At 38.7% G+C, this 12092-nt stretch overlaps 1 protein-coding gene across 4 annotated transcripts in view; it reads right to left on the minus strand.

The window, feature by feature from the left end:
• Positions 1 to 12092, minus strand: part of ccdc24 (coiled-coil domain containing 24) — an 88683-nt gene that overhangs the window by 38338 nt on the left and 38253 nt on the right. The window lies entirely within an intron of this gene.

Below are 12092 nucleotides of genomic sequence, written 5' to 3' on the forward strand. Positions count from 1 at the left end.
ACTCCCTAAATTACAGTTCTGTGGATGATTTTTTTTAAAAATACAGAACCATACGCAATATACCAAGTCTAATCAAAGCAAAGAATGTGAAATTTAACTAGAGAAGGTCAAATATTATGGGAGAATATAGTTTTAATGGTAAGACTATTGGCAGTGTGGAGGATCAGAGGGGGTCTGAGTCCATAGGTCGCTCAAAGCAGCTGCGCAGGTTGATTCTGTGGTTAAGAACTCGTATGGTATATTGACCTTCATTAATAGTGGAATTGAATTTAGGAGCCAAGAGGTAATGTTACAGCTATATAGGACCCTGGTCAGATTCCATTTGGAGTACTGTACACATTTTTGGTCACCTCACTACCAGAAAGATATGGAAGCCATATGAGTGCAGAGAAGATTAACAAGGATGTGGCCTTAGTTTAGGGAGCATGCCTTATGAAAACAGGTTGAGTGAGCTTAGCCTTTTCTCCTTGAAGCAACAGAGGATGAGAGGTGACTTGATAAAGGTATTTAAGCTGATGAGAGGCAATGATTGTGCAGATAGTCAGGCTTTTTCCCTGGGCTGAAATGGTTGCCACAAGAGGACTTGCATTTCAGGTGCTGGGGAATAGTTAGAGGACATGTCAGGGGTAAGGTTTTGGAGGAGGCAGATATGTTAGCGTCCTTTAAGAAACTTTTGGATAGATACATGGAGGTTAGAAAAATAGAGGGCTATGGGAAAGCCTAGTCATTTCTAAGGTAGGGATATGTTCGGCACAAGGGCTGAAGGGCCTATATTGTGCTGCAAGTTTTCTATGCTTATATGTTTATAATACAAAAGTTCCCAGTGTTTTGCTGGATCTGATGTAAACAATTAATTTGGTAAAAATTACTCATAATTTAACTCTTTCTCAAGAAACTATTCAGCAAGTATATGATAAATCAGCAACTTACAAACTTTTTCACAAATGGCAGGGTTCATATTATTGCAACATTAAATCATGATCAGGTGCAGGAGTAGGCCATTCAGCCCTTCAAGCCACCACCATCATTCACTGTGCTCATGGCTGATCATCCACAATCAGTAGTACCCTGTTCCTGCCTTAGGTGACTACATAGTCACCCTTATTAAAACTTAACTCTTTTACTCTTGCAGTTTGATTTAATATTTTGAATTTGAATTTCCCAGCTGAGTACGAGTCTGAAAGTTTGTCATATACACAAGTAGAATGTATAGATGCAGCAAACTTCTACAGCCACACAGGTATGCAAGATACACAACTACAAATAAAAACACAATTTGCCATGAGACAATAAAAGAGATGATAGATGTAAATAGATATATAATTATTCACAGTTGCAGTTAGGGCAAATAAAAGTGATGTTTCTGTCATGCAGATAGATCTTTTGGTGATCCCATAGTAGTTTATGACTGATTGGAGTAGTACAGGGAGTGATAGTGGTTAGGGAAAAAAAAATCTTCAAATTAGAGGTGCTGCACTTCAAGCTTCTGTACAATCTACCTGGAGGTAGCAGGGAGAAGACAGTGTGACCAGATTTATAGGAATCCTTTATGATGCTGGCTGAGTTCTTGAAGTAATGCTTCAATGCTTGGGAGGTCAGTGCCCATGGCTAGATTTGCCACTTTCTGCAACCTTCTGTATTCCTGAGTACTCAATTTCCAAACCAGTCAGAAGTTCGATAGATATGTCACATCTCTTCAGACTTCTGAAAAAGTAGAGGAGTTGGTGTGCCTTCTTCACAGTCGCCTCAATGTGCTAGCTCCAGGAGAGGACCTCTAATATATGGACTCCCAGGAACTTGAAGATACTAACCTCCTCCACTTCTCTGTTCTTTTGCATCAACACCCTGGATCCCTAGAAACTAGTGTGGTGAACACAATCTAAAAATTCAAAAGTAAATGATTTTGAAATGTACAAATTAGCAATCTAACCAGATGAAATGAACATAACTGAAAAATTAATTTTTAAAAATTAATTAATCAGCAGATCCATAACAAACTGAGATGATAGACTTAAATAAATAGGAACACTTTGAGTTTGGTCAAGGCCCATGTTTGTTTAAATACTATTTATTGTGTGTTTTATTTTTCATTCCATTTTTGCTGAGTAGCAATTTTAAAATAAATGTGAGGTAAATCATGAAGAGCATAAGTAAGAGAATCAGGAGTAGCTTATCTGACCCATCAATAACTGGGTCCTACAGTACTGTGGAGCTTGACCAGAATTCCACCATTCAATAATATCATGGTTGATACGACTATGGACTCAACTCCACCGAGTGCCTTTCCCGATAACCATTTAATTCTCCTGCCATATAAAAATCTATCTAACTGTATCCTAAATATAATTAACAAGGCAGCCTTTACTACTTCCACAGTTTCGCTAATCTCTGGGATAAGCAATTTCTCCTCATTTCCATCCTAAATTTACCCCTGGAACCTTAGGGCTATGTTCCCTAGTTCTATCAGGAGAAACAAATTTCCACCCTCTATCTTGTGCATCCCTTTCATAATTTTGTATGTTTCCATGAGACCCCTTGGGTAACCAACCCCTTCTTCTCTGCAATCAATCTGTGAATTTTCTCTGCACTGCCTCCAAAGCCAGCACATCTTTTATCAGGTAAGGAGTCCAGAAATGCACGCAGCACTCCAGATGAATTATCACCAATACCCTATACAGTTGCAGCAGAACCTTCCTGCACTTAAATTAAACTCCTCTATCAATCAAGGCCAACATCCCATTTACTTTCTTGATAACTTGTTGCAGCCAGCATACCAAATTTTTGCAATTCAGACACTAGAACTCCAGAGTTCCTCTGCTCAACTGCACGCTGCAATCTTTCATCATTGAAATAATTATACTCTATCTGCTAGATGCTTTTCCACCCACTTAACGTGTCCTCATCTCTCTGCAGACTCTCCACATCCTCTGAACAATTTGTGTTTCCACTCAATTTATCGTCATCAGCAAATCTTGATATACTACACTGAGTCCCATCTTTCAAATTGTTAAAATACATTGTAACACAACTGAATGCACTCAGCGACAAGTGAGGAGTATAAATATGCTTCTAATAGCTTACAATCAATGGCTGGTAGACACAATAGTCCTCAGGTGAATCTGAGGTAAGGCAGGAATACCAGGGTTGATATTGGGGTAGGTGAGGGTGGAGCCAAGGGAGGAGCCAGCCATCTAGACAAGACATAGACAGCGAATTCCAGATCACTGCATTCACTACTTCCTTCAGAATAGAGCCTGTGGGTGAAAAACAGAGATCATTCTTTCAAAAAACTAATACTTTACAAATATTTACAAGTCAAGTCTGTCAGAGGGTCTGGTAATTCTGGTCAAGCTCCACAGTACTGTAGGACTTTGGGCTTCCCGAACTTCCTGGACCCCCTGTGGAACAGGGTCAGTGGATCTCGAGGTCTCCGGCTCAGGTCGTGGGGTGGATTGGACCACTTCCCAAGCACTGTCCTCTGGGACTCTGTGTGGGGCACTCAGTAGTTCCTGGCTCATTTGAGGTATCAGATCCTCAGTTCTGGCAGGTGCCAGGTCTCTGATCGAGACAGTGTCCTCTCTGCTGTCAGGGTATGCCACATAGGCCAACGTTGGGTTGGCGTGCAGCAGGTGTACTATCTCAATCAGGGGTCTGTCTTGCTCCTCCTTATGTGCTTTCTCAGCAGGACTGGCCCTGGTGCCATTTGCCAAGACGGGAGAGTAGTCCCAGACGTGGATTTCCTCTGGAACATAAACATAAGCTCGTGAGGAGTTGCGATATCTGGGTGGCAAAGCTCATCGTCCAGTAACCGCAACTGGCCAGTGTGTGCAGAGGCATCGCTTCCTCTTGACAGTGCATCTGGAAGTTCATTGAGAGTATTGTACCTGTTTGCTATGTCGTAATTATGGGTGGAGAGTTGGATTCTCCACCTAGCGATCTATCATCCTTCATTTTTCCCCTTTTTCCATTATTAATCATAAATACCACCAATCACTGATGTAAATTTTCTGCCGGCCAGGTAATGCTTCCAGTCCCTGATGGCCTCTACAATGGCTTGAGACTCTTTCTCCACAGATGGATTCTGAAGCTCATGGCCTTGTTGGGTGCAGTAGAAAAAGGCAACCGGCCTGCCTGCCTGGTTAAGGGTAGCGGCCAGAGCTATGTCAGAGACATCACTTTCCACCTGGAAGGGTGCATTCTCATCCACATGGTGGCCTTTGCGATGTAGCTCCAAATGTAGTCAAAATCCACCTGGGCTTCAGCCGACAATGGGAAAGAGGTGGACTTTAAAATGGGGCAGACCTTATCTATGTAGTGAGGGACCCACTGGGTGTAGGAAGAGAAGCAGCCCAGGCACTTCCTTAATGCTTTCATGGTCTTCAGGATCAGGAGGTCTAACAGGGGGCGCATTCGATCAGGGTCAAAGCCAATTATGTCATTCTCCACCACATAGCCCAGGATTGCCAGACATTTTGTCCGAATACACACTTACTGGAATTGTACATGAAGTTCAGGGCCTTGGCCGCTCTGGAGGTTGGCGTCATGGTCATGGTCTTCCAGAGAGTGTCCACAAATGGTGATAAGGGAAGATGGACTTCAACCCATAGTCATCGACCATTTTGTCCATCTGTCTCTGTAAGACCGAGACCCCATTAGCGATACCAAAAGAAGGGACCTTCCGGAACTGATAGGGAAAATGCTGTGTAGGGGCAATCCTCAAAATGGATTGGTAACTGTTGGTACGCAGCTTTCAGGTCAATGGTCGAATATACCCAAGACTGCGCAATTTCATTTACCATGTCCGAAATTCGAGGTGGTGGGGTGGGGGGGGAGGTATGCTTCCAGGAATGATTAATTGTTTGGCTATAGTCAATCACTAGCCTGGACTTTTCTACCTCTTTCTCGACTATGACCTGGGCTCTGCGTGGGCTGTTGCTAGGCTCAATTATGTTTTCTTTGAGTAGCCGCTGTCTCGGCTTTAATAAATTCCCAATCCCCCACACTGTATCACCTGCTCTTTGTAGCTATTGGTTTGTAATCAGGAGTCAGGTTCAGAAACAGTGCAGGGGATCAATATTTAGGGTGGAGAGACTGCATTTGGCCTCCAGATTTTGGGATCTTTTGTTCCACACCATGATTGGAGGGGGTGGGCCAGAATACTCCATTGTCACGCTTTTAAAGTGACACATGAAGTCCAGGCCCAGCAACACAAGAACATACAAATGTTTTAGTACATACAATTGGAACTTACAAAATTTCCCCCCTTTTACAGTTAGATGTACTATACAATATCCCTGGATCAGAGAGTATGAGTGTGAAGCTAAGAAAATATGATAGTCGGTTGGGTACACTCTCAAATTACCGCAGAGCCATCTCAGTGTTTATAAAGCTCTCAGTGAAGCCAGTGTCTACGAAGCAATCAGTCAAATGTCCATTTACCCTCATCTCCATCATCGAGTTATTCAATTGGTGAGGTATTGCCTGATCCAGGACGACCGATGCCAGTGCTCCGGAAACCCTGTCACTCCCCATTCGGATGTCAATTCTCTCCTCTTGGCCCGTGGGTAGACAAGATGACATCACCCATGAGGCGCGGCAAGATAGCCGCCCTCTATCTTAATCCGACAAAGGACTAGGTGGCGTCAACCTTGAGGCGTGGCAAGATGGGCACCGTGGTTTCCTGCGATGCTTCACTTCTGGTGGCAGGTTCTGCTACGAAGCGCAGCAAGCAGAACGAAGAGGCTGAGGCCAGCATTTCAGGACTCGTGCACAGGTCGAGCAATGATTCAGGGGTTGCACATGAGGTCGCCCTCTTTCGGTTCCCTTTAGCCCGACAGACTTTCACCCAGTGCCCTTGCTTACCACATCCTGAGTGCACAGAGTCCTTCGTGGGGAATCGGGGATGGGGGTGCTGTGCCCGTCCACAGAAGTAGCATCCCCAGTCACGCATGGCCGCAGCGGTCAGCGCTGGGGCTGGGGGGGGGGGGATCACCAATGACCTGGTCCTCTGAAAAAGCACCATTTTCACCCATGAGGTCATCAGCTCCTAGTTGGACCTGTTCGAGTGCTTTCGCCAGCTCCAGGTCTTTCTCCTCCAACTCTAGCAGTCACTGCCTCACGTATCTCAACTTCACTCCTGCCACACAGGTGTCCCAGATTTGTTCTTCCTCTCTCACCCGGGCCGTGGCTGCTTCATAGTGGCATTTTCTGGTCAGGGTCCACAGTTTAAGAACATATTCACCCAGCGACTCACCCAGACGCTGCCAACGTTGAGAGAGTCAATGCCTTGCCAGCATGCTGTTCTGAGGCTTCATGTAACGGGCCTTCAAGCCTTCTATGGCCAACTCTTAGGTAGCACAGTCTCTGATGACAACATATCTTTTGGGGCCCACTCGAGAGAGAAGTGCCAATCTCCAGAGACTATCAGAGTTGAAGGCTTCTTGTGTGACCATCGGGTAGGACTGGAAGCACTCAAGTAGACAAATTCCTCCAGGGCCTCAGGGGACAGAGGGTTGACTTGGAGCATGCCTGTCTTCAACAGGGCTCCCATCCAGTTTCAAAGTTAGGCTATTAAAATAGTAACATAACTGATTGCACTCAGAGACAAGAGAGGAGTACCAACACATTTAATAGCTTACAATCAATGGCTGGTAGTCACAATAGTCCTCAGGTGAATCTGAAGTAAGGCAGGAAAACAGGTTTATATTGGGGTAGATGAGGGAGAAGCCAACCATCTGAACAATACACAGACAGTGAATTCCAGTTATCCGCATGCATAATGAACAGTTGTGGGCCCATCATGAACCGCTGTGGCAATATGCCCACCATTGATACAAACCAGTGAAATAGCCTTTGAAACCAACTTTTTGCCTTCTATTAGTTAACCAATCCTCTAACCACGCTAAATACCGAACATGCAACTCCATGCTTCCTTATTTTATGGATGTCTTTTATGGGGCATCTTATCAAAAACCTTCTGGAAATCCAAGAACACAACATCCACTGTTTCCCTCTATTCATTGCACTCATTATATCTTCAAGCATAACCTACCCTTCCTAAATCCAGGCAGACGACTGATGGAACAATTTCGATCACAATTTCTTCCTTAATGAAAGTTTCCAGCATTTTTCCAATTACAGACATTAAGCTTACTAAGCAATGGCTAAAAGGGGATGGAAGAGATGGTAAGAGTCTGTAGTGTCAAGATTACATTCAAAGCACCCAGTGTCAAAGTAATTTACTATCAGCCAGCTACAAAACCAAACAATAAGAATGACATTGTTGAACATTGCAGATGCAATCCAAAGATTTCCAGCTAAAACTAGGATAAAGAAAGGATTACTACTTGTCAAAATATTAAACTTCAGCTGCACTTGAGTGGATCAGCTGGACAATGGAGATTTTTCTTACTGAACATTTTCGGATGTATTTTATGGATTTTGGGCTGCTGATCATTGCAAACACCTTAAAACTTTCTTATGACAGACCGTTTTTTTAAGATATATTTTTATAATTTCCTATCATATTTGAAGTCTACCTCAAGCCTACAAAATCACGAATTTCAATACGTCATTGAAAATTCATTTTCTGCATTCGCACTTTAACTTCTTCCCTGCTCATCTTAGTCCAGTCAATGACATAACATGGTGAAAGGTTTCACCAGGACATTGCGCCAATGGAAAAACGGGCCGCTAGTATTCATCAATGTTGAACACTGAAACAAGAGGCATCAGATGCTGAGTACAAATGAAAATCAGCAGCAAAACATTTTAGGTCAGTTGAACTAAGACAATGTGTCAGCGTCATTTTATGATTAAACTTGCCAAATTCAAGAGAAGTCAATTTAATGTTTCTGCAACTTCCTATGTAATACAGCAAATCTGAAATTATCTTGGGTTCGGCTTAAAGTTGTTTCTCATAATCCCCAATTTTCTTTCAGGAAGTAAACCTTTTGAAAATAAATTTGTTGTCCATTTGCTTTTTTCATCTGAATCTGCATTAAATCCAACCCTTCATTCAAAATTCATCTCAACCACATAGGTAAGCCAAGTTTTACACAGAAAGTGCATTTCTATTGAATATTTTGTTGCAAATTTAAGTGAGCACTGCTATTTTCAGGCAGAGGAACAGAAATCTGAAGTTTAGTACCTCTAGGTTCAAGAACAATTTTTTTTTCCCATTAGCTAGGAGGCAATTTAACTTCTCAATACTACCCCATCATAAACTACTCCAAAATCAAAAGATCTGCCTACACTAATGAAATTCCACTTTTTTAAAAAACTTGTATTAACTGAAAATGTGAATACCTGTAATTAACAACTGAATGGTGATGAGCCCTTCTGGCCCATGAGCCCATTCCACCCAAATACACCCATGTAACCAATTACTCTATCAATTCCTTATATCTTTGGAATGTGGAAGGAAACAGGAACACCCAGAGAAAACCCATGCAGGGAGAACATACAAATTCCTTACAGACATCATCGGATTTGAACCCAGGTCACTGGCACTGTAATAACATTGTGCTAACCACTACATTAAATGTGCAGCCTATTATTTATCTGCCCTTATATACAGTACTGATTTTTTTTCCTGTCTTACTATATTATGGTACTTAAATTTATATCTTTTCAGTTGGAGTAATTTAGGTAACTGTTAACAGCAAGTATGAATTTTGGTGCGAAACACAAAAGTCTGTAGATGCTGTGAATGTAGTACAAACACAGAAATGTTAGAGGAACTCTTAATGGCTGAGTTCCTCCAGTATTTTTGTATGAATTTATGTTCACTGTACATATTTGCATTTTTTAATTACAATAAACTCTCAAGAAAAAGGTAAAATTAATGAGATCTTTCAATAGTGTTATGAAATAACAACATGTCTCTAAAAATTCTACTAAAATTACATTGTATGTGACAACAAAATAAGAATTTCTTATGCTTCAGATGAGTTCAGAAAATACTATTGAGGTAGAACAATTTGCTGGAAAGGGTTCTTCCTGTTAGACATAAATTTAACTTTGCTACCACCAAAATGGATGTTAACAGGATTTCTCTCAACTGCCCTATGAACTCATGATCATTCCACAGTAGCATAATAAATTGCAGGACCCTGGGTTGTGTATGTCAGTGTTTCCATCCATTGTCAATCTCAGCAGACATTCTGGGAAGACAGAGTACAGGCCTGTTACTTTTCCAAAGAAGTACGTTATCTTGTATCTTTTCCAAAGATGCTTTTAGAGTTCCACTAGCATGAGGCTCTAAGTTTTTTTTAAAGACTTTATTTAAAATTTTTATAACATGAATACAATAAAGAATTAGATTTAAAGAAAAATAGAAAAAAAATTTAAAAGATATGATTACAATATTACATCAGAAAACTACACAAAATAACCCCCCCCGTTAATTGTAACACAATATTAATAGTCTAACTTAAAATTAGTCCAACCCTCCCCCAAAATAAAGAGTGAAGAGTTAATAAAATTGACAATATTATATATGAAAAAAAATACCCACTTACAAAAAAGAGATAAAACTTAACCTAAAAAAATTCTAACAACAACAAATACTAAAATATACTAAAATATCACACTTAAACATATATTTAAATCAAACTTAAATGCATATAATTAGCAAACGGAGTCCACTTTAACTTATAAAAAGACATCTTATCCTGAATTGAAAAAGATATCCTTTCCATAGTCAAACAAAATTTCATTTCCAAATACCACTTATCTAAAGTTAGTATATTTCTATCTTTCCAAGTAAGTGCTATACATTTCTTAGCCACAACTAAAGCTAAATAAATAAATGAAATCTGATAATCCTCTAAACCTAAATCGATTAATGATTGCATGTTCCCTAATAAAAATATATCGGAATCTAATACAAGATGGATATTATATAAACTGTTAAAAACAGATTGAATACCTTTCCAAAATTGTTGAAATCGATCACAAAGCCAAACAGTATGCAAAAAAGTATTGGCCGTCTGATCACATCGAAAACAAGAATCCAACTTACTAAAACCAAATTTTTTTAATTTCTCTGGCGATAAATATAGCTGATGAATAAAATTATAATTAATCATCGCTAGTCTAGCATTAATTAATTTCCGAATACTATTCTGACAAATTTCCATCCAAGCTTCTTCAGCTATTTTATGTCCTAAATCTTTTTCCCATTTCAACTTATCTTTATCCCAGTCTTTTTTACTATCAATTTCTTGTAAAATACAATACAAATCAGATATATATCCCTTTTTTGATATTGAAAGTACATATTCTTCAAAACTAGATTCAGGCAATAAAATCATATGTCGACCACATAACTGTTTTACAAAAGATCTTAATTGATAATATACAAATATAGAATTTGCACTAATACCATATTTCCTTTGTAATTCGTCAAAGGAACAAAAACAACCCTCAGAAAAACAATCAGATAAATTTTTTATTCCCTTCTTTTCCCATTGTTTCAAAGTGGCATTGGAGACCGTAAAAGGAACAAGTTGATTATTATATAACGGCAATATTCCAGTATATATATTTTTAAGTCCCAATTTTTTAAGTTTACTTGTCCATAAATTCAATAAATGTTTCAATATTGGCACATCATAAGTTCGTAATAAATTTTTATTCCATCGAAACAAAAACTCATGAGGAAATTTTTCTAAAATAACCGCCATTTCTATCTTTACCCAACTAGGTGGGTCGTCCATATTCATTAATGCACTAAGAAATTTGAATTGAGCTACTTCATAATAATGCTGAAAATTCGGTAATCTTAAACCTCCAAATTGAAAATCCCACATCAATTTTCTCATTGCTACTCTCGGAAATTTTCCCTTCCATAAGAATTCTCTAATCGCTTTATATAAATCCTTAAAAAACTTTTTTTTTTAAAATAAGGAATTGATTGAAACAAATATTGTATTCTAGGAAAAATATTCATTTTTATGGTATTAATCCTCCCTAGTAAACCCAAAGGTAGATCCCTCCACCTAATCAAATCTAATTTGATCCTTTTGTTAAAGGAAAATAATTAATTGAATATAATTCTTGAAATTCCGTATTAACATTAATTCCTAAATATTTAATTTGTGTAGTCCACTTCAAATTTGTAATATTTTTATATACTGAATAATCACCTTTACAAATTGGTAAAATTTCACTTTTAGCCCAATTTACTTTGTAACCAGATAATTGGCTATAAATTTCTAAACATTCTTGAATTGCAAGTAAAGAAATATCCGGATCCACCAAATATAATAAAACATCATCAGCAAATAAATTAATCTTATATTCCTCATTCAGAACTCTCATACCTTTAACATTTTCATTTTGACATATTAATTGTGCTAAAGGTTCAATAACTATAGCAAATAAAGCAGGTGACAACGGACATCCTTGTCTAGTAGATCTTGTCAAACTAAAAGATTCTGAAATTTGGCCATTAACAGCAATTCTAGTCTTCGGGCTATTATATAAAGCCTTTATCAACCCAATAAATGAAGAACCAAAACAAAAGTTCTCAAGTACTTTGAACAGAAACTTCCATTCCACTCTATCAAAAGCCTTTTCTGCATCCAATGAAACCACTATTGGATAATTCAACTGAAATTTAGATTTATTTATTAAGGTTATTAACCGTAAAATATTATCTGACGCATACCTGTTTTTTTATAAATCCCGTTTGATCACCATGTATAATTTTAGGCAGATATTGAGCTAATCTATTAGCCATAATTTTAGCTACAATTTTATAATCTACATTTAACAACGAAATTGGTCTATAAGAAGAAACCTGTAAAGGGTCTTTATCTTTTTTTAGTATAACCGTAATTATTGCGTTAGAACAAGACTCAGGTAATTGAAAAGTATTGTAAGTTTGTTGTAATACATCCTTATAAATAGAAGATACATCAGCATAAAAAACTTTATAAAACTCTATAGAAAACCCATCTTCACCAGGTGCCTTTCCATTCGGCATGTCTCTTATTGCCCTTTCTATTTCATCTTCTGTAAAAGGTTTATTTAACTCTTGTTTATCTTCTTGATTCAATTGTGGCAAGTTAATATTTTCCAAGAAA

This window comes from Narcine bancroftii, chromosome 5, assembly GCF_036971445.1.
Source record: "Narcine bancroftii isolate sNarBan1 chromosome 5, sNarBan1.hap1, whole genome shotgun sequence".
Classification (NCBI taxonomy): domain Eukaryota; kingdom Metazoa; phylum Chordata; class Chondrichthyes; order Torpediniformes; family Narcinidae; genus Narcine; species Narcine bancroftii.